The sequence below is a fragment of the Astatotilapia calliptera genome, chromosome 19 (genome assembly GCF_900246225.1).
Source record: "Astatotilapia calliptera chromosome 19, fAstCal1.2, whole genome shotgun sequence".
Classification (NCBI taxonomy): Eukaryota; Metazoa; Chordata; class Actinopteri; order Cichliformes; family Cichlidae; genus Astatotilapia; species Astatotilapia calliptera.
In genome coordinates this window covers 13,059,382-13,084,862 of record NC_039320.1, presented here as the reverse complement: position 1 = coordinate 13,084,862, position 25,481 = coordinate 13,059,382, and the positions used below count along the sequence as shown (strand labels likewise).

Sequence of the window (25,481 nt, the reverse complement as noted above, 5' to 3'; positions counted from 1 at the left end):
GTTGAATCTATTTAATATTTCTTGAAAAATAATTGATTTCTGTGCATTTTTTTTCACACTGCATCAAATTAAGGTTGATTACGTCGATTAAGCATCATGAGGTGGCGCGTGAGGGGTGGTTCCCTATTTTTTCTTTATTTATTTTTGTTGTTGCTGGGAGTTGGAACCCTATTAGTTAGGTTGCTTAATATTTACGCTAAGTACTCTTTAAAATACCAGAATAGGGAGGATGGTGTAGGTCTAAGTTTATTAGATTGATCAGTATTGCTGAACTATGAAATATTTTTTTTGCATACAGGTATAACAGAATAGCTTTAGTGTAGTTGTTGTTTTAAACTTGAGTATGAACTTGCAGACTTGCAAAATGTAGCAAGATATTTTAAAAAACAGTTTTGTTGATTAAAAAACACTATATCGGATTCATATCGGTATCGGCAGATATCCAAATTTATGATATCGGTATCGGTATCGGACATAAAAAAGTGGTATCGTGCCATCTCTAATGTGTAGTAATAGCTGAGTGATAATGATGACCATGGGTCTTCACATTTCATCATTCTCTATTTCTGCAGTAAAAACATATAAAGAAATATAGATTTTTTTTTTATTAATTAATTTTTTGGGGCAGCGAGGTTGCTTCTAACCTTGTTCTGAATGTATTTCAAAAGTGAGTTTAGGTAAAAGCTCCTATCCTATAATGATTTCTCTTATTAAATCTATAACAACCACAACGGAGGGAATGTAGTAATAAAAGAGGGAGAGACCAAAACAGTATCAAAGCATGCACCTCTCTCAAGGTTTCAGAATAACAAAACTGAAACAGTAAATCTCCAGAAGTATCGTATGTACCTTTTATTATTTCTTCAGTGTCTCATTAGCATTCCACAGTGGGGCTCTTGTCTCTTGCTCCAAAGCAAATGAACACATTTTCCCACTGGATCAAGTGGTCAGTAAATAAATCGGCTGTCATGAGAAGATGGATGTCTCTCAGTCTCCCTAGGGTGGCATCTTGACTGATTGACTGATTTAGGTACTGACTGTCATCTGGTTGGTTTATTCATCATTTTGTGTCAGTGGCACTGACTACATTGCTTCAGTAATTGTTCATGTGGATGAAAGAGCACGTGCGAGAGATTTATCATTTGCGCTACATAATAAAACAGATGAGATTATTCTTTCAGAGAGAGAAGAACATGGACTGGCTTTTTGTTTAAGGCTAGATGTCTTGAAAACGAGTCTGTTTGCTATATTGCAACAAATGGCATGTTTTATATTTATGTGCATACATATGTTATGAGATCAAAGTATAAAAAAAAATATAAAAAGTAAATGACAAGCTACTGTCTCATCCTGTGTTTCAGCATCCCTACAGAACAAGAACAAGGAAAGCCAAACTTTCATGTCTCGAGAAGCCACAATAAGAACTTCGTAAAACAAATATATATTGTGTGTTTAACTGATAATATTTTCACAAGGTTTTGGGCATTTAAAATCACTTTGGGGTGTTGTAACCAAGATGACATACCTAAAAGCAACAAATCAAAATATAACCACTTACTTCATAACTTACTGACAGAGAAATCCAGGTCAAAAGAAATGGCAGTACACGCCCACAAACTCCTTAAGACTAACAAGCAAAACACCTAGCAAGGGCTCTAGGAAGAACCAGGACTGGCTGGATGGAACTGGAAGAAAATTAATGAATCTTCTACCCAAGCCAATCGCCATGTTGGCTGCTTATATAACAAACTATCATGAGCCAGAAGCCAATCACTGCTGGGTAGCTTGACATTCCAATTAGCATACAAACTCATTCACACCTAGGGTGCATCTTGTAGACCTTTTTATACTGAGAAAGACAAGCAGAGCAGCTTTGTTTTACAAAAGGCCTATTCAGTGAGTTGACCTTTACAATGATCAGGTAAGAAAAAAAAACTGAGATGTTTGAGATGGAAGTGCATGAGTTTGAAGTCATTCAAGTGATGCTGCTGGTTCCAGACAATGATAAGGACACAGCAGCTGCTGGCAACTTTAAAGAACGTATAGGAATATTTTCTTACTACAAATTATGAGTTCTTTATTATGCATTATTTCATAAATGAACTAGTTACTATTGTTCTATAATGTAAAAATGAATATAAAGAAGAGGAAGCATGTCCAAACTTATAAAGCTGATATTATTATACATTTTTACATTATATATTTAAGTTATCTGATGCCAGTTTAACATGAAATCATTAAACTTCTTTGTTCTGTGCATAATGAGACATCTACAGTATGAAGGTCAGGATTTGAAATCAAAGTACAAGCTTACAAACACATTAATTAGAAGCTACAGTCATTGAAAAATGTGATCCCACATCATTACAAGTAGATAACAATTACCTAATCCTGTCATCATTCATGGCCTTATGAACACGATATGGCTGCAGTGAGCATCAATCACTTGCAGCTAATTCCATGAGGCTTCATAAAAGGTCATCGGGTTGATTGTGATGAACAAGATTAACTGCCATGACCATAAAATTTGTCATGCCTTTAATTCAGATCATTGAGATTTATTTTTTTTTATTCTATCTGATGATCCTGTTGCTATGTGGTTAACTTTTCTACTGCACAGATGTCAGTGTGCCAGCTCGCCACAGGCACCGATACTCCAATCGACTCTGTGCAGAAGATGGGAGATCAGTAGAAACATAGAGACAAACTGAACTCTATCCTCTGCACCTCTGATGGATTGCAACACAGCAACATAGGATCAGGGCCATGCATCTTCGCAACAATGCTGTCAGCCTGGCATAAAAGCATGCAGGAGAAAAACTGTCAAGTGGTGAAACAGCAAAATCCTTCCCCGTTTCATACTGACAAGTTGTGGGAATTGAGATGCTGTGTGGCATTTTACCATGGCAAGTAACAAAACAAGAAGGAAGCCAGGAATTTTTCCCCATAGATATTACTGTTAAGAACTGTCACAAGTCCTGCAAATGTAAGTGTTCAGTGATTGAATCTTAGCTTCCACTAAAGGTGTTTTTTTATATCATTCAGGGAACAAACTCAGACATTATTTACTGGTTGATTTTTGATTATTAGGATTATTTTCCTGTACATAAGACTGGCTGTGCTAGAACATTTTTGAAGGTGACATTTTAATGTAAAAAAAAAAAATAATGAATGTGCAAATCATACAGACTGAGTGCATCCACATCGGAGGGTGACTTTCCACTAACTTTCTATTGCATCAAAGTGCCTTCTGTTGATTTCTGCCTTCTATTGAAAGGTTCTGTGAGTCAGGATGAACTACCAAAGACTACAGAATAAAGAAAGCATTTATAAATCAAACTTTAAAACACAAAAGTGGACGCAGGCAAGAAGACATAAGGCAACTATCAGGAGTAATAAGGGAGAAACTTGAATCTTGAATCTTACTTTCTTGTTGAAGCATGTTGTATTCCTTTAAGTAAATGTAGTATCATAAATTGACAGTGTGCAATTTATGATACAGTAAAACTCAAAACAAAATCGATGACCAGTGTTTTAAAGCTTAAAAAAAACTTATGCATTTATAAGAAGCTCTAGGCTTCACATTTTAATGTGGGATTGTCACGGATTGCCGGGGCAAGCCGTGTGGAATTGTAGAAAGGGACCAAAAGGCGGCAGCTCTGGTGCAGGTGAGTGTTTATTCACAGAGGTGGGTAAGTACAAACAACGGTGGCGACAAAACATGAAACTGGAAACCTAAACTGGGTAAACTAATAAGACAAACCAGAAACGAGGATGCAGGGAGGTCCGGAGAAATACATACAGGAAGACGCAGGGAGACCGAGGGGAAACAACACAGACGAACCAGCAACTACCATGACAGAAGACACAACTTAAATACACCCAGAGAACACAGGGAGATTACACGCAGGTGGGGAACACAGCTGGGAGTGATTATCGTGACGAGACTAGGGAGGCAAACTGAAAACACTCACATAAGACGCAGACCTTCACAATAAAACAGGAAACACATACACGCAATGACATAACACACCAACTAAACACAGACTGGGGGACACAGAACATAGGAACATGAACAGAAGAATACAAACACCCAAGGTAACCAAAACCACAGAATACTAATAGACTAAACATAAACACGGAGTCGCAGACTCCGGACCATGACAGGGATGTGACTACCCAGAGAGCGATTTTAGGAAGTGAACCTAAACAGACGCTATGGCAATATACTTGACAAAGTGCATAGTTCAATGGTAATTATGCTATTTCAATAAGGAGAGATCACTTTAAAGAACTGAACAGGATTTACTGAGATTGAGAAATTAATATATGTGGTGATTGGACTCTGATGACCCATCATTGCAGAATGGAATCCCAGCAGTGATAGGATTTAGGACAGGACCACCCCAGAGTCTAGAAGATGAAGACTGAGGCTTGGATGGAGCTCTGACTGAGGTGTCTGTCAGATGGAGATGGGGAGGAGGTGGACTGAACGAATGGCAGTTGGAAATGGAGAATGACAGAGAGCACAGATTTAAACCATGCAAAGCGAAAGCTGATTGGCTCAAAGGAGGTGGGAAAGAAGATGATTGGAGTAGAGTACTGTAGTCAGTATTTAGATTGAAAACATGGGAAAGTGCTACAATAATAAAAGAAAATAATATGAATTTTTTAAAAATTGATTTTTTTTTACACTGCCTCCTGGTACAAATAGTTGTGGTTCAGAAAAGCTGGATATCTAATCAGAAAGACTTCAGACTTTTAGGTTCCATACCATCTGAAATCGATGCTTTGAGAACATAGACATATGTTCCAGAGTTTCCATCTTGCTGATATCTTCACTGTTGCAGGGCACAAAATGGTAACCAGGAAACTGACAAAGAAGTTTGCTGTAAACAGGAGAACCTTTCTTTGTAAAACATGGTTACCAGTGTTTGCTCTTGGCATCCAATATTACTGCAGCTGATGCCAAAGGACACCTTGTACCTTGGCAGCAGCTTTGACAAAATAGCAATTTAGAGCCCTGGAAATGAGACTGTAAATCACAAGTTCAAATTCTTATTATTATAAATCATGTCTGTTTCAAATCGAGAATTTGAAGATTATGTAAAACTTACATATTTGTAACTGAGATTCTGCTGCCATTGTAGGCCCTTGTTTTTATTTCTAACTTCCAGTTGTTATGACTTGGCACAATATAAATACAACTCAATTTAAATGAATAAACAAATGTTTGTCTTGCAGAAGGAAATATAGTTGATACTGGGGATTTTTTTCATTAGGCTGTATATATTTGTTTACATTTTTTAAATCAATTTTTGATCATTTAAAAAACGTTTTATTGTGTTTTAATTGTTTGGTGAGCCCATAAATTTTCCCTCTGATAAACTGTTTGATTGCATTCTCACATTATATGAGAGTTTATTCAAAAAGCATCAGAATCCCCCAAAAATGTTACATCAGCTTCAAAGAAAAGTTTCACTAACGCCTGCGAACAGCAACTAATAGAGGCTAAAAATAGCTAGCAGCCAGTAAAATACAGCTACCGTCAAGTTCAGCAAATCCTCCACAGCTCACCCAGATGCCTGGCATCAAACAGAAGTGAGCTTCTCTGACTCACTCACCTGTATTGGACTCCTTTCAGTGCTATAGAGTCTTCTAGAGTAAATACAGGTGGAGACTTCTCATCCAGCGTTAACAGCTGATTGACTGCCCTTTGCAAACAAACAAAATGAACAGTGGTTAGTGGGGCTTCTGTGATAACAGGACGGGCTGTACCCCTAAGATGATGATAGACAAATATCCCATTTCAGTGATGACATTCAGAGCCACAAATAAAAACAAGACAAAACCACAGTCTGTAGCCTGAGCTTTGGCCTCTCAACGTCTAGCTGTGCACATGCTGGCCTCATTATTTAAAACTTTGGCCATGTTTAACAGGAAACTTCAGAGCTGTAAGAGTCTGAGTTTCAGAGTTTCAGCTTGGGCTTCTCTGTGTGGAGATGTGTGGGTATTTTAACCTCCTACCACAGTCCAAAGACATGTATATCATTGTAATTGCTAATTCTAAACTGGCAAATGGTGTGAATGTGAGAGTGTATTTGGCTGTCTCTCTCTTTCTCTGTGCTATCCCTGTTATGGTTTGCATATCCTGTCATGTCCAGGGAGCACCAGACCCCTTGGGCGTGAAACCTGTCTCTGTAAACCTACACATGGCGTAGTTTCCAGACTCCGGTGACCCTGAACTGGATAAACAGTTTAAAAAATGGTTGGATGGACAGACAAGTAGTTTTCCTGTAAAAAAATCTCAAAAGCAATAATGGAATTAAAAGTAAAAAATACAAACCTTAACTTCAAATCTTTAAAGTGGCAATGGAGGCTAACTGCAGCAAGGCCAAACCTTAAGGTGAATCAGTGCTTTAAAGAGTATATCAAAGTGCGTCAGTCTGTCTGAACTACTTCCATCAGTGCTGCCGGACCTCTCAGTCCTGCCTCTGTTTTCTATCATCCTCCTGAAAACCATAATCACACTGTCTTGGCTGAATTTGTCTAACTCATTACCTGTTCTTTTTATTTTCTTGCCTTTGTTGCCATGGATTTGACATGTTTGCTGTTGAGCACATGCACAAGATTTGTTATATCTTGTCTTTGTGTCCTTTAACATTTTTCTCCACAACACGTTTCTGTTTATTTCCATCAACTATCTGTCTGTGCAAATTATATTTTGACAGTTTGGTCATGAAATGTGCATTAACTAAATGAGGCACCCTTTGTCTCCAGTTCCATTTACACAGGGACACCTACAGCTCCTTTACTGTAATTTAACTGCAGCTAAAAGCCTTGTTTGGAATCATTATAATGACTTCGGTGTGGCTCAGAGTCTACACACAAGAGTCACAACGAGTACTGCTACAAATATGTGCCAGGATGAAATAAGAGACAGTGTAGTTTATTAGCCTTTTCACTGGTGCCATAAAATATCGTGAAATGAGAACCATGGTTTGAAATACTGCGTGTGTTCTATTGACTTAAATTATTTGTACACTGTGTTCCTGCAATAAGAAATTACAATAAGTGAAGAAGTCACTGTTTAAATTATATCTACACAGTTCCAGATGACATACAGTCACATCTCTGTCTTTTAAAAAGAATCATTTTATGAGTATTTTAACTAATTGGTATAATTGGATATTTTTGCCATCAGAATGTTGTTTTAAGTGGATCTCAAAAGAGGGATATAAACACAGATCAATAGCACAGTGGGCAAGAGAGGCACAGAAGCTATGTCCCCCACCGTCTGCATCGATAAAAAACAGAAAGAAGGCAAAAGAAAAGGATGAGAGGGGGGAGGAGGAGACTTCCACCTACAGAGACTAGCAGCTACAAGACAGCTGCCAGAGAATCTTTTCTGCTCAGGAACACTGGAGGAGAAAAAAACCTGCTAACTTGTAGATAATTAGCTGGAGTTAACAACACGTGAAAAGGTTGCTGGTTCTGAAGATCAGGACAAATCTGATTTGTGTAGAAAAAGACCATATTCAGTCCAGGAAATGGTGTTTATATGCAATCATTTTGTTTTGATGATTACGTCAAGAAATGTTAAGAATTGTATTGCATGATGTTCATATTGCAAAGCTTTGGCACCTTGACCATGAATTATTTAGCAAACAAACTGCCTTACCATGTTTGACAACCTTCCAATCATGGCACCACTTGTTTTTCTGACCTCCTTTAAGCATCAAGAAATAAATCAATGGTACTAAAAGATCAAGCTTAATTACACTGTCTGAAAATAGACTCATCAAAAGCCTTGAAAGCACTATTTCAAACTGCTGAATACCAAAGGATTTCATTTCATTAACTTTAAGTATGTCTGACTGAATATGGTTTCGCTTCAGTTTGCTAGCGCGGCAGCAAATACCTGGTTATGAAAAACAGGATTTACTTTCATGTTTTTAAAATGTAGTCTGGATGTAATAGGTAATACTATAATGTTTGTTTTACTCTGAAAGAGCTTGAACTATTGATCCTTTGTGGATTTAATGGATTAGTGAACATATTTTTGTGCCTCCTCCAGACATTCCCGAGGTGGATACAAAAACAATTCAGTGGATACAAAAATAGTAATTAACCTAATGTAAGTAAGCATTACACTCGCTATAAAGGAACAATCCTTTACACAAAACTTTAGTGCTATGAAGTAACATGAAAGCTTTGCTTTCACCTAACACAAATTAACTGTCACATGACCATCATCTCTTCAACTGAATGCTTGTGTTAGCACTCACGAGTGTATAACAAATGTTTATACTAGAAAATAGTTTGGTAAAAAAAACCATAAATTTCTTGTCAAGACAGATAAATATGTTTGTGTTCAACATAATGCTGCAAGTCTGGTCATAATATTTTCATTTGAACACTACTTTTTAAAAGACTTTGATTCACTATATATATAATTAATTTGTGTTGGTGATTAATATAAAAATATGCTGTCACTGCCAGCTATAGAAGTCTTTGTACAATGAACAGAATCAGTGGTGTAACAATTTTTAGATTATGGGTTACATACAACCCAACTGGATCTCAGGTGGGCACAACAATAATAATTGAATTATTTTTTTATCCTAATTATTTAACTGTAAAGAAATACAACTAGTCTAAAAGTGGGAAACATCCCTGAGAAAAAATAAAAGTAATTTCAGCAAGATTTTTTCAGGTTTTGCATATTTTGTTGCTCACTGTTAAAAAAAAGCATTACTGTTGTTGTTATCAAAATAAAGAGATAATTCATTTGGGATTATTTATTAAATTTTAGTTAGAATAGCATAAGCTCACTTTTGGACTAACTTTGACCATCTGGCATGTGAGTTATATGTTTTACACGCTTACACTGAAGTAAAAGATCCAAACGTCTTAAGTTATTATCAAATTGCCATGGAAACCTACATTGGTTTCTTTACACTGGGCGCAAGTTAAATGCAGAATTTAATTTAAAATCCTTTTCCTCACATGGAAGGTCCTGAATAATCAGGCCTCATAGTACCATATCATCTCAATAGAGCACTTTGCTCTCAGACTGTCGGCATATTTGTGATTCCTAAGATATTTAAAAGTACTATGGGAGGCAGTGCGTTCAGCTTTCATGCCCTTCTTCTGTGGAATCATCTCCCAGCTTGGATTTGGGAGACAGAAATTCTCTCTACTTTTAAGCTTAGACTTAGGACTTTCCTTTTTGACAAAGCTTATAGTCACGGTTAGATCAGGTGACCCTGAGTCCACCCTTAGTTATGTTGCAATAGACTTAGGCTGCTGGGGGCTTTTACTTCCCACTGTCACCAAAATGCTTGCTCATAGGGGTTTGATTGTTGAGGTTTCTCTGTATTATTGTAGAGTCTTTGCCTTAGAATATAAAGCACCTTTAAGTGAATGATTTTGTTATTTGGAACTATATAAATAACACTGAATTGAATTGAACTGAGTTAACGTGAAAAAAATGTCCTATTGATGTAGTGAATATATGCAAAGAAATATGCACTTGCACACTTTCACTTTTCATTATTTGTGATTTGGCTGTGAGCTATTTTGAGGCTTATGAAGAACAACTGATTTAAAAGTGTGCAATACTACACCTGGAATAAAAAACAAATGCTCCTGTCACTAAGCTCCAATGCAGCAATTTTCCCCATGTGCAGGACCAAAATCATTTTCCACATTAGGCATCAGAATATAGTTTAGGTGCTGAAATAATAAATCCCTTTAATCCTAACGTTGTGATTGGAGTCCTGTGGCTCTTTAACAGCTCAAAACATATTTTATGTTGTTTAATCACTCTCATACTTAATTACTTTTATGGATATTATGAAAAATAACCCTTTTTAAATTCAAATAGTTAATTGATGTAAGTTCTAACTGGTCAGATGTTTTCAGAGTCAGATGCATATAGAATTAAATACTGAGCATTTCTTTATCTATGAATAGATTGAGAAAAAAACAGAAGTATGATGAACAATATGTCACCTCTTCACTGCTGTATTTCATTTCAGTATTTTCACAATAAAAGGAAAATTGATAATTCCAAAATAAAATATTCTGACACACGTATTAATCTGACTGTCTCTTATCTAAGTCTTTTGTAACCAGAGGAACCACCCGGGGAAGGCACACCTTACGCACCTTACAGTCCTAAAAGCTAATGAGCTTATTGTTTTGATCTTTACTCAACTGTTCATTAACACAAATATCATATTATCCAATTACGTGGGAGCAACTTGGTGGATATGCACACAGAATTAGTTCAAACGGAGCATCAGAATAAGGAAGAAAGGTGTTTTAGGTGACTAAGACTGCAACAGTAACTCAAACAAGCATTTACTGCTAAAAAAAAGCAGAAGAGCTTTCCTGAACACAGAACACATAGAACCTTGAAACAGATGGGCTGCAGCAGTAGAAGACCACAATTGGTGCCACTGTCACATAAGAACAGGGACACAAGGCTAAAATGTATGCAGTCTCACAAAAATTGGACAATAGAAGATTGCTATGATGTTTTCTGGCCTGAGTTAACTAACCAGAGATGCTATTGGTAGACAAGCAGAGGAAGATGGCCATAGTGATAGATGAAGCCATACCAAAAAGGACATCAGGAAAAAGCAACACGAGAAACTTAAGAATAAAAAGGTCTGAGAGAACAGTTCCACAGTTCAGTTAATGGGGAAACACTGATTATTCTAAATATTAATTCATGTATTTTCTGTGACCACAGTAAATCTACCAGTTCATTCCCTTCTTCACTTTTTGTGTAATATCTGTTAATTGTTTAAAGAGTTCTGCTGGTCTTTGAAGGTCAAAGAGAATGCAACCTGCAAGCATTTAAGAGCTTCTGCAGGTAGGGTAATGCACAGGAAAAATGCCCACATACTCATACAGATTGCAACATGCTACAGAACCAGGCTCGCTCACAGCCCTGATAGGCTACTTTGTTGCAGTGAGCCCTAAGCACACGCTAATCCGTGATCGTTAATCCTCTGCAGACAGAACGGTGCTTGCTGTGGACTGTGCCAAAGTGGCTATTTACGCGCAATTATCGCTACAAACTCGCTACAGTGGGTGTTTGCATACATGCACTGCACGTCTGGGTGACCTGCCTGTCTCTGCCCCCCTCTCCCCCATCCACCGCCTGTCCATTGGGCTCCGTGATACTTCATGGTGTTTGTGCCATCTAGGGTTATCCGCCGCTCCATTGCAGTCTTTCTGGCGCAGATTTCGCGTCTCGCCATCTGCTCACTCTTGGACTAACTAATAACTTCCGAATCACTGAAAACAAACAAGAAAGTTTTCTTCTGGACTTACGGCCTTTACTTCGTTTTAAAAGGAGACATTCTTTCTGCTTGGATAAGTGTTTAGGAACAAAAGAGAAGCAACCGATTCCAAGGACGTGAACACTAGTAATTACTGCACCGCGGGGGGAAAAAATAGACAAACGCCTATGCCATGTAGCTGCACTCTCACATGGAAATATGCAGACGAGCCCACACAGCAGCGAGCTAGTTATTTTTACTTAAAGGGAAAAACTACAAAAAATGCTGTGAAGCTCTGTGTCGCAGCTTGGCTCCCGGCAAAAGCGCAGGTTTTTCCAGAGCATCTGCTGGTGGGGGGAAAAATTGTCAGGAGCGAGAGAAGAAGCGATATGCGGCTGGTCGGGCAGTTGCTTTTGCAGTTCCTCTTCTGGAATTAGTGCATGAATGGGAAGGGAGCGGCTTTAGACTCGAAGCAGGAAAAAAAAGAGTGTACCGTTTAAAGCTCGCGGCGGCACATAATGGATACTTTCCTGCCCTTAAAGGTAAGTCGAAACCTTAAATGTCCGATTCGTGCAAGAGTTCTGCCTGTCTTACACTACACGGGGATTGAAGATGCACTTAACAGTTTTATTGCATTGTCTTTTATGTATATGTGCTGCGTCTATTGGTTACAAATCATCTTTTAGTGTGATTCTAATACACCGATGATGGATTTAAACCCAAGTGATACATCATTCGATTGTATTTGCGGAATTAAGGCAGGCGTTGTGTTAATTCAGTGAAGAGTGGCTCACACTTCTGGGCAATTACAGGTATTCTCAGAAAGTAACTTGATCGGCGGAGAAACGTCAGAGCTTTACGCTGTGTTTTAATGTATTTTTACGTTTCTTTATTGTACCTATGTAGAAAAATAACACTGCGCTTGGACATAAGGCTGAGAGGATGGGGAGTTGTGTCCGATGCATGCTAATTCTTGGTGTGCATAAACGTGCCCCTTTTGCTGGTCTGCAAATGTGTGTGTGTGTGTGTGTGTGTGTGTGTGAGTGAGAGAGAAAAAGAGAGAGAAAGAGAGAGAGGGGGGGGGGGGGGATTGAGGGAAGGAAGAGATTAGCCTACTCTTTCCAAAACGTCCCCCTGTGATTACAGTAGGCTGAGACGTTTATTAAACTCCCTTTAAGTTACACGGATGGACTGGTGCTGCTGCTGCGTGTGTGTGTGTGTGTGTGTGTGTGTGTGTGTGTGTGTGTGTGTGTGTGTGTGTGTGTGAGAGAGAGAGAGAGAGAAAGAGAGACAGTGAGAGAGAGCTAGAAAGAGAGAGAGAGAATAAAAGGTTTTAATCGCATGTCCGATATGTGCTGGTTATCGCCAACGAAAATATTGGTTTGGCAGGTACGCAAATGCGGGAGTGTGTGTGTGTGTGTGTGTGTGTGTGTGTGTGTGTGTGTGTGTGTGTGAGAGAGAGAGAGAGAAAGAGAGACAGTGAGAGAGAGCTAGAAAGAGAGAGAGAGAATAAAAGGTTTTAATCGCATGTCCGATATGTGCTGGTTATCGCCAACGAAAATATTGGTTTGGCAGGTACGCAAATGCGGGAGTGTGTGTGTGTGTGTGTGTGTGTGGTTAAGGGATGGCCGCCATGAGGCTCCAACGCCACCACCCACTGTAATCACCACCCTCTTGTGGATTACTTGGCAGTTGCGGGGACGGAGTACGAACTCCGTGTCCGGAGGTGGAACCTGTTCCGCGGCCGCTGAAGTCTTTTCAGCACCACGGACAGCGCAGTCAAACTGCGCCCAGAGGGAGCGTTTCCTTTCCACAGAGGGATTTTTACTGATATTTTATCGACATCGATGGCTGCGCCCCAACCCAGACTGTCCCCACCATGGAGAATTTCTTTCCAGCACACAGAGTGAGGAAGTTTCTGTAAAAAGAAAATAATAATAATAAAATAAAACAAAAGGAAATCATCTACTGTAGAGACCCAACAGCCTTTACTCAGAAAACAACAACAAAAACAAGCAATATTCTGATGCAAAATGACTCATTGACAGGTGCCACACCCTGTTTATTCCCAGAGCCACGTAGGCCTAATTTATTACAGTCCATCTCATTGTCCAAATGTGCAATGTGTCTGAATGCTTATGTAGGACTAATATGACCATTTTTCAGTCATTGCACTGTCCAGGTGCTTGTGTTTAGATAAAGAGAATTTGGAAAAGCTATCTATTATGATTGTTTATTTAGTATTGGTGGTGGCATAGAGGCGATGTTTGGACATCAAATTGTTCTGAAAATGGATGGTTATGAAAATCACTATCTCACAATGTAATCATTGAATTATTTAAAAAATAAATAAATAAAAAATCAAGATTGCTCTGGTGAAGAGAGAGCCTTTCTTACAAAAAAGAAAGAAAGAAAATCAAAAGAAATCCCTGTGCATACTTGAAATAAATCCTAAATAATAGGCAGAAGCTATTATTTCATTTGATATCTAAGTCATAACTCTTTATAAACCAAAAACCTATGAAGGCGCATATTATTCACTTGAAGTCTGAGTCTGTTTGGCTGATATACCCCTGGACTTGCTCACCATCATTCACTGGCTCTCAAGAGAAATGTCTGTCTCAATGCTATGTTTGCTATTCTCTATTGAGGTCATTGAACAAGTGCCCTCATTTATGTTGTCATAGTGTTTTCATTGTCATTTGGTACTTTATACTAAATGACAATGAAAAAACAAAACAACAACAAATAAACAACCTTCTCTATGCCTTGTCAAAGTTACTGTACAATGACACTGAAAACAGAAATTCACATTCTTTATGTGTGTGGATTAATAATCATGGTTAAATCAGTTTGCACTGACAGTAACAATAAACAAAGAGGAATAGATTCTGATTTAAACAGTGGTAGATTCTAATTCAGGAATAAATTATCTACTGCAAACCAAGGCCCGCCCACTTTAAGGAACAGAAAACACTCATATGATGCTCTAACCCTGAATGCATCTGTGAGTGAATGGCTCTACTCAGCCTCAGCAGTTACACACTTTCTCATGTGGCTCGTGAAGAATGACGTCATTACAGGAATTGTGATGTCACTAGTTCTTTTTTTGGTTTAGACTGGGTGTGGTGAGTGTGTAGTGTTGAGCAACTGTGTTACAGAAGAGGGCCCGGCGTTTGAAACACATGGGAATGTTTCTGCTAAAGGTGTTAGAATTCCTTTTTGGAAACTGTAGGATCCAGGATTTGTAAGGCATTAATCTTAAAACTTTAATTCAAATTATTCCTTCAGTGTTGTTAATGCTTGGCTATCAGCTAACATGCAGCACAAGGCACATAGCTGTTTGCCTTCAATTATTGCTTTAAGTTTAGCAATTTGAAGCTTTTTTACATTCCTTTAACTGATATGCATTCCTTTGTAGCCAGAAAACAACAAAAGCATGAATTGCTTTTGTGTCTTTAGCTGCTCATTGCTAACAGTCCCAACAGAACTGTCAGCAGTGCTCATCTGATATGTTGATATCACTAGCATTTATTGTCTGTCAATGCTTGATGCCAGAATGACGCTGGAGGGCTAATGCCTTCTGTCGAGACTGCTTGGTGAAATTGATAGGCCTGCTTTGACAGATGAGATAACCTGCAATCGCAGGGAAACACAATTTACGAGTATGGCAGATGGATGCTTAGGACGCACTCAGAAGTAGGGCAGCTTTACCGTGGGGAGAAGCTCAACGTGCACAGAAGGCTCACAGAGAATGTTAGAAAGTTGTTGTTTTGTGAAGGAAATTATGAGAGCGATGTAGGAGGAATGACAACTAGAGGACTTTTTTATTAAGCAAGGCACAGGGAAATAATAGAGAGGGGATCAATTCCTGTTAGCGTAAATGGAATAGCTTTTATGGAGGGCAATAGCAGTTCAAAAATTAAGTGGAAAATAACTTGGGATTTAGCCTTAAACCCTCTGTGGCATCTCATCTGCTATGTGAAGAAAACTCTCCCTCATGGCTTCTTCGCTCACCTTCACCAACAGAAAGATGTATGGATGCACAGAATGCTGAGGAAATAAAGAAAAGGATCTAAGCTTGAAGCTGGGAGGAGTGTAAAGGCAGTCAGATACGTTTGATCTCTGCTAAAATAATGAATGTACAGAAAAGTAGCACTCAGGAAGAGAGTGCAGCTGCAGGGCATTTTCATGTGCTTTCTTCACCTCAAATTGCCATGCATTACAGGGAGACATTTCCCTAATGAATTTAATCATCACTACTGTTGTCACTGTGTTGGTCTTTTGTTTGCATTCGTGTTGACTACAGCCCAGCTGCTGGAGTGCAGCATATGTGCAGAGTGAAGCTGACACTTGATGTAGTGTTTGGAGACATCAGCTGTTGGGGTGGAGCCCCTAGATATAGCTCCAGCAATTCCTTTCTTTATTTTTTTCCTGGCGTTGCGTGTTTGTCTTCTTGCTTGCTCACCTCAGAACACAATGGTCTTTAAATGTTATCTAACTTCTCTAGATTAGATGGAATATGTGTGAAAAACTGATATCCATTGAAGGTTTTAAGGTTTCTTTACACTTGTTCAGCTGTGATTTGTTGTTTGTATAATGGACACCATGAATTACGCCCAATGTCATGTGTAAAAGTTATTCTGGTTTTCATCTGTAGAGTCCTATGCCTTCATCACTTATTCTTTTCAGTTTTTTGACACAAACTACAAATATCCACCCATTAATAAGAAAAAATCCAACAGCTTTGTTTCCCACTTTTGCTTGCAACCATTATTTCCATCGCTTCCTTTATCGAACTACTATTAAATTCAGTTTGGTACACGTGACACATCAGTGTTTTGAGAAGAAATTGCAATTAGTAGCTCTCAACATTAAAAAAAAAGTCTGCTGTTGTTTTACCAATTGCCTCCAAAGTCTCAGGTGTGGCATCTGGAGCTTCCCACCGGCAGAACTTGAATGAAGTAACCCAGAGGCCTTTTCCAACTCAGTAGAATATAGTTTTGCTTTTATGTCCATTACATCACACCTTGAGAACCACACAATTTAAATAAAAGACCAAGTAAAGACACTGTTGAATTGATATTTTTTATATTGTGCTAAAATATATAGATATATAATCATTGCCTTTATGTGTCCTAATATGGCTATCAATATGAAGAAAAGGCCAGACAGTCAGACGATTTATTTTCAACCTTCTAACATTTCCTTTATCTGTGTCTGTGCTGACAAAATGTGCTTTCTTTATTTAGAGTGCAACAAAGAGCTCTGTCTTGTCTTGTTTTGTCGTGCAGTTTGGACTTTTGTTCGAGCGGGGTTTGTGCCTAGATAAACCCAACAGACACCTTAATGTTGACAGCAATATACAGTACAGTAGTTATGAATATGACTTATGGTCACTCAGAGGTGATGTTTCAATTATCTTGAGGAACCTGTTAACCACACTTTGCCTTCTTTAATTTACAGATTATCCTCGATTTGCTAATTATAAGAAGAATATCTAAAAAACGTTCCAATTGTGACAATTAAGCTTTTTATGTCCTGTTTTTGGATTCCTATCAATACTGTCTGATCACTGTTTATTTTGTTATCCATGGTGCATCCTGCCTTTTTTTTGCTTTTCCACTTGTCTTTAGTCAGCCAATCACAACAGTATACACACTCCCCTGTTTCCACTTTCCACCTACCAGATTGTCTTATAAATTGCAGGAATCAAGCTTTACGGCTCACTTCCTAGTGCTGTTTCCTTGTTTTCCTGGATGATTTTGGATTTACTTGTTTGTAATGTCCAGTGTTTGGGTCCTTCTCTCCAAAACCATTACATTATATCTAAACTGGCCTGAATGCCTAGAAGAAAACTCTCTGTAAAGCAAAACCATTACTTCCTGCTTAAGTACTAAAACAGGATGTACTATGTCCTTCATGTACTGAGGCAATCACTGTGACTTTATTCCTCAAGTGATTTAGTACTTGTGATGGACCGAGCAGCGAAGGAAACTTATGCACAGGTTAAAGTCAAAAAAGGATTTTTTTATTTAACCCAAAAACATAATTGGTTAAATCATGCAAAAAGAGTCAAAATCTTGGGCCCATAAAAGAGGTCAAAATAACAGCCCTCTACTCAAAGTTAACAAACCATACTGGTAACTCAAACAAACCGACCTAACTTAACCAGACAAAGGGGAAACTTAAATAGTGGCTGATAAGCCCACAAAAAGGGGTAAAACACACAAAACCTAACTAATGACATAATGAACTCCAATTCCCCCCCCCCCATGGTCCCGAGTCATGGAATGAGCCAGTTTGCAGCTTTCCATCAAGGCTCGCTCCGCCCCTTTTCCACCTCTTGGGTCCTCAATCAAGGGACTGGAGCAGCTGCAACTAAGGTAACTCAGAAAACAAAGATTAAATTATACATAACAGTGTAAACTAAAATGTGCGTACTTATTTTAGAATGCAGTGTTATGTGGATATGTGAATTAATTCTAAGCCAAAACCAGGCATTTATTGTCCTGTAAATTAATTCCTATATTTAAAGACAAATGTGAATGCAATGTATAAGCCTCTACACTAACATGGTGGGTATTACCACTGTGTAGCTGTACATGCAGCCATCACAGTACCTTAACATTTAATAAATTAACCATATATTACTTGCTAGGCCACAATCTTTCCTCAACCTTAATGCTAAGTGCTGGTATTTTCAAAAAGCAGCAATCAAAAAATACTGCTGGTGAATAAGCCGCAGTTTTTTGTTTGTTTTTGTGGGGGTAAAAGCACAGAGGTTTTGGAGGTCTTGGAATCTGGTATGTTCTCATACATACATGTAAAGCCACTTAATGAAGAAGGATGGAGGTTTGGAGGTTACCGAGTTACTAACATTCAGTAAAAAGGCCTCCTCATTTTTGTTGAGTTTTTTTTTTTTTTAAATCTCACTCATGAGTGGTGGTGCCAAAGGAATTTTAAAATATGACAAGTCTCCAAGTGTCTCTTATCCTTAGAGCATAGGGTCGGACATTAAGACTGGTGGAATGATTAGTGATTTTAGGGAAATGTTTCAGGGGTTTTTTAATATATGGAAAAGCAAGTTAAATCCTAAAAATGAAATAAAGCAGTGTGGGCATGGTTTTTCATTGTGAACTGTCTGACAGATCGTTAATGCATTATTTCAATGACGGAGCTCTTTCCAAAAAGTATTCTGTAAAACATCTACATAGTGCTAAGTTCCCATTGAGAGAAGTATTTTTAGCACAAGTTTTTAGTGGATATTTGCAGGAGAACAACGACTTACTACATATGAGATGTCTGAAGATGAAATGCCTGCCATACACCTTTCATCACCTTTAGGTAGCAGCTTAACTTTTCACAAAGAGCCATTCTATTGCATCTGCTATATCACCTTACTGCGCTGGATTGGGGGTTGGCCACAACACTACTCTGATGTGGCTTCTTCTTGCTGGTCACAGCTGGAAGCTCTTGACTCTAGAGTATATCAAAGTGAGCTACATATTGTGGAAGGTAGAGCCATTGTGGAGCTTTTAGAGAACCTCAGGGAGCTTGCACAGGCGACGGCTCCCTTCCTTTGTGAAACACAAGTCGGAACATTAAGATGTCACTGCTGACTAACCAATATGATCGTAGGGACACAGATAGCAGAGACTGCGGATGCGAAACTCGAGAGCAATTCAGTGGGAAGTGGGGTATTTTCTGGTGACATGATTATAGAACTGGTATGGATGACAGCACGTCTGGGATATGACTAAAACTCTCGCTATCACGACTAAGCACTTTAAATACATTAGGAAAAATTACACTGCATCAGATTACAAAAGGTAAATTCATCTTATAACCTCACTCCCTCCCTGCTCTTTTATGTTTCCCATTCTTCTCTTTGTTTCGATTCCAGACCCAGTAGGACTGTAAAGACTGAGAGTTGGCATTTTAGTTTCACTGTGACCCTTTTCTCCCCTCCCACACGAATTCCCTGTTGTTGTTACTGCTGCACTTTTGAATACAGTGGCGCCCATCATTTAATGGTGGGTTCATTCATCACAGTCAGCAGTTCTAGCCCACTCAAGCTACAGGATTTCAACTAACTTTTACATTTTAAAAGCCTGTGAGTTAAGCCTTTTGCTGCTCACACAACGTTCAGTAGAGCTGATAGACTGAAAGTAAAAGGCAGTCATGTGGGTTCCAGTGTCTCATACAGGATAAAAATATGCTTTATGGGATATATGCTATTTTGTTTTCTTTACAAATACAGTATGTCTGAATATTTGATGTTCGTAAAACTGAAAGGAAAATGGAAAAGAAAGCCGAGTGTTGCTCTAAAGACTTTATATTGTTACTCTCTGTGCCTTCAAGTCACACTCTAGAGCTGACTGTAAGATGGATTTCTATCAACAACCTCGAAGTGTAATGTACCCTTGCCTGTTACAGTAAATTACAGCTCACAGACTCTGTGGATCACAGCCTCAGAGGGGAAAGGTGGCAAACATGTCTGCCAACATGGCGATTAGAAGTGATTATCCCTGATACAAGACACATTTTGCTTCTTGATGGTAAGAGTTGTGGTTGTGCTGGTGGCATTGTCACAAATGTCCCTCCTTTTCCCAACTTGTTTTCTATAAAAAATACCCCTACACCAGGGTCAACTTAATTTAGCATAGCTGTAGTTTAGATGAACAAGGTCAAGATAAAAGCTGATCTTAGTGCCACCTCACATGAGCTGTTGGCTCAGATGCTCCATCTATCGGTAAATATTAATGTTAGCATAACCTGTGAGTGAGCAATACATTATTTAGCGAACTCACTATATATCATTAATGTATAAACAGGCTGACAAAACTGTGTTTGTGTTATTTGAATGCTGCTTGTTAAATTTACACCTACAAATTCCTTGACTTTTTTCCTGCTGCACTGCAAGAAAACACAGACACTGCTGAAGTTATCACCAAAAGCATGACAGCAGCTCCATCAGGATTGCTCCTCTTACTTGCTCATGTGCAGTGGGCCCCAAGGTTAGCAACAAAAACTGTTTAGCTCCAGAGATCTAAAATGGAGAGCTCCTCGTGCCGCTGTGGAGTGATAACATTCAGGCTCTGCTGGGGATGTCGCTACAGTGAAGGAGCTGTAATTTAGAGAGGGGCTGGAACAGCTTATCTTCCTAAGCCCCTGAGCAAAATAAAGAAATAGTGAGTGCGAAAAACACACACACACACTCACACACACAAAAGACAGAAGTAATGAGTCATTGGCATTGGCAAACGTGTGAAATCACTGTCTGGATGAAGGTCTGTGGTCAAAGAGAGAGCAGGCCCACTTATTATTCACAGTAAGACAGCCAGAGTCGCCCAGACTGGCTCCAAAAAGGTCAGATGCTACTGCACATAGGCAACTATCTTTACTCTGCTGCAGAGTTTGTCAAGGTGGTAAATGAAAGAAGAAGACAAGAAATTTGTTGCTCCGCTTGTTTTTCTATAACAAAGTTGTTAGCCAAGTTACACAAGGAGCATTATTCTTTTCATGTTTTCTTGACATCTTTTCATTCCTTTTCTACTGCACCTTAAATCCCATTTGACATGTGCCACACCATATTCTTGAGCTCTGCGGTATACATTTGTGTTCGTTTGAGTGGAATTCTCAGGAGTTATTAGCATATTTTGTGCAGTCGGTAGCGTCATCAACAAGTACGCTTCACAAGGATGCAACTTTAAGTGTTTATTATAATTGGCTCTCAAGATTTTAGTTTCAGAGTTGTCCATGCTCTGTTATAAATTGCAGTCATTAGGTGGAAAATGTCCCAATTCTGCCTTAAAGTTGAAGTTCCGTCTCAGCGGCGTCTTTGATAAATTGATAGCAGGTCTTTTAATCTCGCCGTGCTCCTTTCGGGTCCTCCCCGATGATTGCTCTCTTGATGGGTTCTTTGCAAAGCACCGTCCTTGTCTCACAGCAGTGAGTTTACGTCTCATAGTCAGCATGAGCCTACAGTATGCACACAGTGTTCCCTCTGCGCTGCTTTTGAACACCAACCTTTCCTTTGCTTGTTTATTAGGCATTCAGTTGAGAGGAATTGTGAAGCTTCAGACAGTAAAATATTTTTCCCCTTATAAATCTCTCTGTGTTACAACAGCACACATCTGAGTGGTTTGATTTTATTGATTGTCACTGGAAATTGAGTTTGACGCACACTTCCCCCCGTTTTCTTTGACAGGACTTATCTTGATAGAGTGTAATATAGATGGGGTTGCAAACAAATTATCCATATTCAAATCGTTTAGTAAAATAATTTCAGGCTGGTTACATTTGTGCTTAGTACAGAGTTGTCTTTTTCAGTCACCCCAGCAGTCAACCATTATGTAATCTCTTCTTCAAAGTCCTCAAACTCAGTGTGTTTACTGACATGAAAAATAATGCATTCTAAATGCAGTTCTAAAAGCAGGCTACAATGCAGAAGATTAGCCTCCGAGATAAAGGGGCTATGTTACATGCCCCATGCTCTCAGATGTAATATTCACACAGCTGTTCTATTTAACTCTGCTTCCATTCATTGTTTTGTTTTTTGGGTTTTTTTTCTTATATGCATCTCACTGTTAAGGTCTCACCGCAGCATCTGAATTAGGTTTAGGGTAAGATTTATACTTTGCCATTACTACATTTTTATTCTTTTCTTTTACAGACATTTGTTAGCTATCTGGCTTCGGAGTTTTCATGTCCACCTTGCCTCACATAATACAATTTCATTAAATGTCCCCTTTGCGTCAGCGTTACAAACAAGGTATCTTTTGGGGCTGGAACATTTAACCACCAAGAAGTATCAGGTCTGTAAAAATCTGCAGATTTATCAGCCACCAGATCCTGGTTTGTTTCCCATTTTGGACCTTTGTGCCCTGCACTTGTTTATGCTTTCTTTTCTCTCTTTCACTAAATCTTTTAGGTTTTCCTGCTTTTACTTTCACTTTCAGTGACTGGGTTAGGAAAAGGATAATTTTAGGGTGAGATAAATGATAACTTAGGAGACAGCCCATCCCAATATTGCCATAACCCAGTGTCCTGCTGCCTAAGGAGATGTTGAGACAAGGCAGTGGTGTTACAACAAAGTCCCTTATTTGGCCCCTTGTTTTCTTATTTAGTCCTGTTTCTAAGCAATGATAATATATAGATGTGCTAACAAACATTGGTTTAACCAAGTCTAGCTGATATTGTTTCTATAATATGAATGGAGTCATTTAGCTTGCATTCTTCCCTTTAACTGTAACTAAGATGTGTTGCACTGCATGGCTTGTGTTCCACATGATTACATGAAGTGGTGTAATTGTGCCGTAATTAGTTATAATAAGCCGCTGGCAAGCATATCCTGGGATGAAGAGGAAACCGCCAAAAATAGGAAAATTAGGTGAGTGCTAAAGAATGTAACGCCTTGGGCCTCGGGTGATCATTTTGTGCTTCTGCAAATTTCAACACAAACAGCATGTTTCACTGACAGTGTAAAAAATAAAATCAGAGCAAAAACATAATTCACTGCTGGAGCTGAATGTGTGATAGCGAATGCCAACTGTGTCCCAGCCTGATAAACTTGTGGTTATGGGCCATATCAGTCAGGATACACAGTTTAAAGTAGTGGCTGTGAATTGTAATTGAGACGTTGAAGTTTTTGCTACCAAAAGAAGATCAGTGCCATAAAAAGAAAAAAAGAAACAAACAATATCTTAGAATTATGTCGCTGCCTTTTACCGGTGAAGCAAACACAGAGGAAAGCCACACAGCCTCAGGCGATGAGCCTGTATAATCCCACAGCAGGCTATCCTTTAGATGTCAACAGGCTCAGCAAAGCCTCAATTTGTTCCTGGTATGAAGTGGGTGCTGAATAGATATACAAAAAGACAGGAAGAACCCCTTACTCTCACACACGCAGACGAACTGATGGAGAAGGTAAAATAATTATTTGAACAAATAGTTACCCGATGAATATTTAACAGTGATTAGTCTGTTTTAATGCAGTAGTTTAAGAGTGGCCTTAAGGTCTTACTGGCATTTAATCTACTGACATGTTGTGGCCACAAGAAGTCCGTATATGCTGACTGAACTCCTGGGTGTAATGTTCACGTCAGTGACTCTTGCAGAGTGTTTTATAGCTCTTCCTAAAGGTCACTGCTCAGGTAGAGTAAACTGACAAGTGACCATGGGATTTTATTTTAATCCTGCACCGAGGACACATTCATTAAAACAATAAATGATGAATAACACTAAAAAGTTGGATTAAACCTACCTCATAACAGTTATGTTTATGGCTGCTAGATGAACAACTGGTAATGCATCAGCTTCTCCTTTAGATCGTGTACTTCATAGGAGAAAACTGGTTATAACAATATCTGTAGAAGTGTAAGACTCATAATGGACAGTTTAAAAATTACAAAGGAGTCTTTTCTGCCCAAAAGTCCAATTGACCTAATAGATTCCTACATTAGTCTTTTAATGTGTTTTAGTCTCTCTGGTGTAGACAATTGTGTCAGCCTTATCTTGAATGGATAGACTTACATGCTATCTTAAAGATGCACTTACCCTTCAGAACAATGCTGTGCATGCACTTACCCCCGGTCACATTATTCCAACATTACCTACATAGCTGGTAGTTCCATTAAATTAAGTGTTTGATTTGTCTGAGAAGTTCAAAATTAATCAGTTGAATGTTCTAAATTTTGTGCTCAAATCATTATTAACACTCATGACACCCAATGAGTGCCATGAGTGTTATAATGGTCCAACACAGTCGATTGAAGGCAACACTTAATGGATACATCAACATAGATACAAAAGTCTTTCATACATATTAGTTATATCACTTTAGTATGGATATGGCAAAAAGTGGTCCAGTGAGTTCATTCATTAATCTCTACTATAGCGTGTTAGATTTTCTTTTTATTATCCCAATGCAAGTGCTGACCTTTTTGAAAAAAGGTTACATCTCTACATTAAAGTTTTATACCTTGTTTTATTCACAAGGAGAGGAAGGAAAATGTTCTCTTAAAACATATTCATTTACACACTGACTGGACCTGAGACTGTGTGAAATGGGTCAGACTTTCCCAGTTTTAGCTCCAACCGAACCTATTTGCTGTTTTCTGAAGTAGGACGTCAAAGAGTTTTAGTTGTATAGTATCTGACAACAGGTTTCTCAATGCATTGGAAGTAGTGGTTAATACAGCTTTGAGCTGCTGGCCTCAAGCAAAAAAACATGAAGAGCGGGCCATAAAAGTCTGTTAAGCTCAATTCTGTTTACCCTCATTCTTCTAGATTTGTTTTCATTTTTTAACTTTTAGTTTTGAGCCAACACGCTGTGAAACCATCATTTGGGAAAATATGTTGGGTTGAAATGAAGGACTGCTTGTATTCCTTGCTGAGCCTGAGGGTGTTAAAAGCTGTACTGAAACAACAGGAAGGCTTGAGATTCTTCTGACTCATACGAAAGCACAGACTGGTCATTCTGTTAGACCGTCTGAACAGAGGGTGCAGTGATTCAGTGGTTACATACACCTGAGACCTAATGGAGGAAATATGAGAAGCGAGCAAGAAAATGCTCATTTTCTCTTTGACTTCTGTGAAAGACTTTCTTTTTACATTTTTTCTTAATATGAGGATTTTATAGGTAGAGGCGTTCATTATACAGCTCTCCACACTCAACATGATCCTTTTGCAGAGATTCTTTTTAAAAAAAATAGCCTTAAGCACTGTACAGTGTTCTCTCTGAAATAACTTGATGAACATACCAGGAGATAATCAGTGAACAATGTCCTGCTGACCCTGAGCTGAGCTTTACTTTATTCGCATGATTCAGTTTCACTAAAAGGCAAATTATCCTCAAAACTGCTGCTTCATTCTTCTGCTTGAGTAAATTGCTAGTCCTCTGCAACAATAGCTCACAAACTGAGATTTTCCATACTGGCAGAACAAAAAAAGTGTCACTTAATCCATCCATCATGCAGCTCATTTTAGAGGAACAATTTTTCGCCTGCATGCTCTTTTCTGCAATGCACTGCATGTGGGGCAGTCCTGGGGTGTCGACTGCTTCTTGCAAACAAGGCACCTGCTGATCTTAGGCAAGCACCAATCCCAGTCTGTCTAATCGGTTTTTCATCCTCTATTGAGGATGAAGAAGCCTCATGCATCATCACTGAAGGTTCCTCT

General features: G+C 38.7%; 1 protein-coding gene across 7 annotated transcripts in view; it reads left to right on the top strand.

Moving 5' to 3' along the window:
* Positions 1-10,101: 10,101 nt before the first annotated feature.
* The window catches only part of LOC113012449 (leucine-rich repeat and fibronectin type-III domain-containing protein 2), a 137,516-nt gene continuing 122,136 nt past the window's right edge, over positions 10,102-25,481 (top strand). For 6 of the 7 annotated variants that reach the window (XM_026152670.1, XM_026152671.1, XM_026152663.1 and 3 more), the window contains exon 1: positions 10,102-11,839. The gene's annotated coding sequence lies outside the window, so the exon portion shown is untranslated. Of the gene's footprint in view, positions 11,840-12,989; positions 17,684-25,481 lie in introns of all 7 variants that reach the window. The other variant, XM_026152664.1, reaches the window with a different exon arrangement.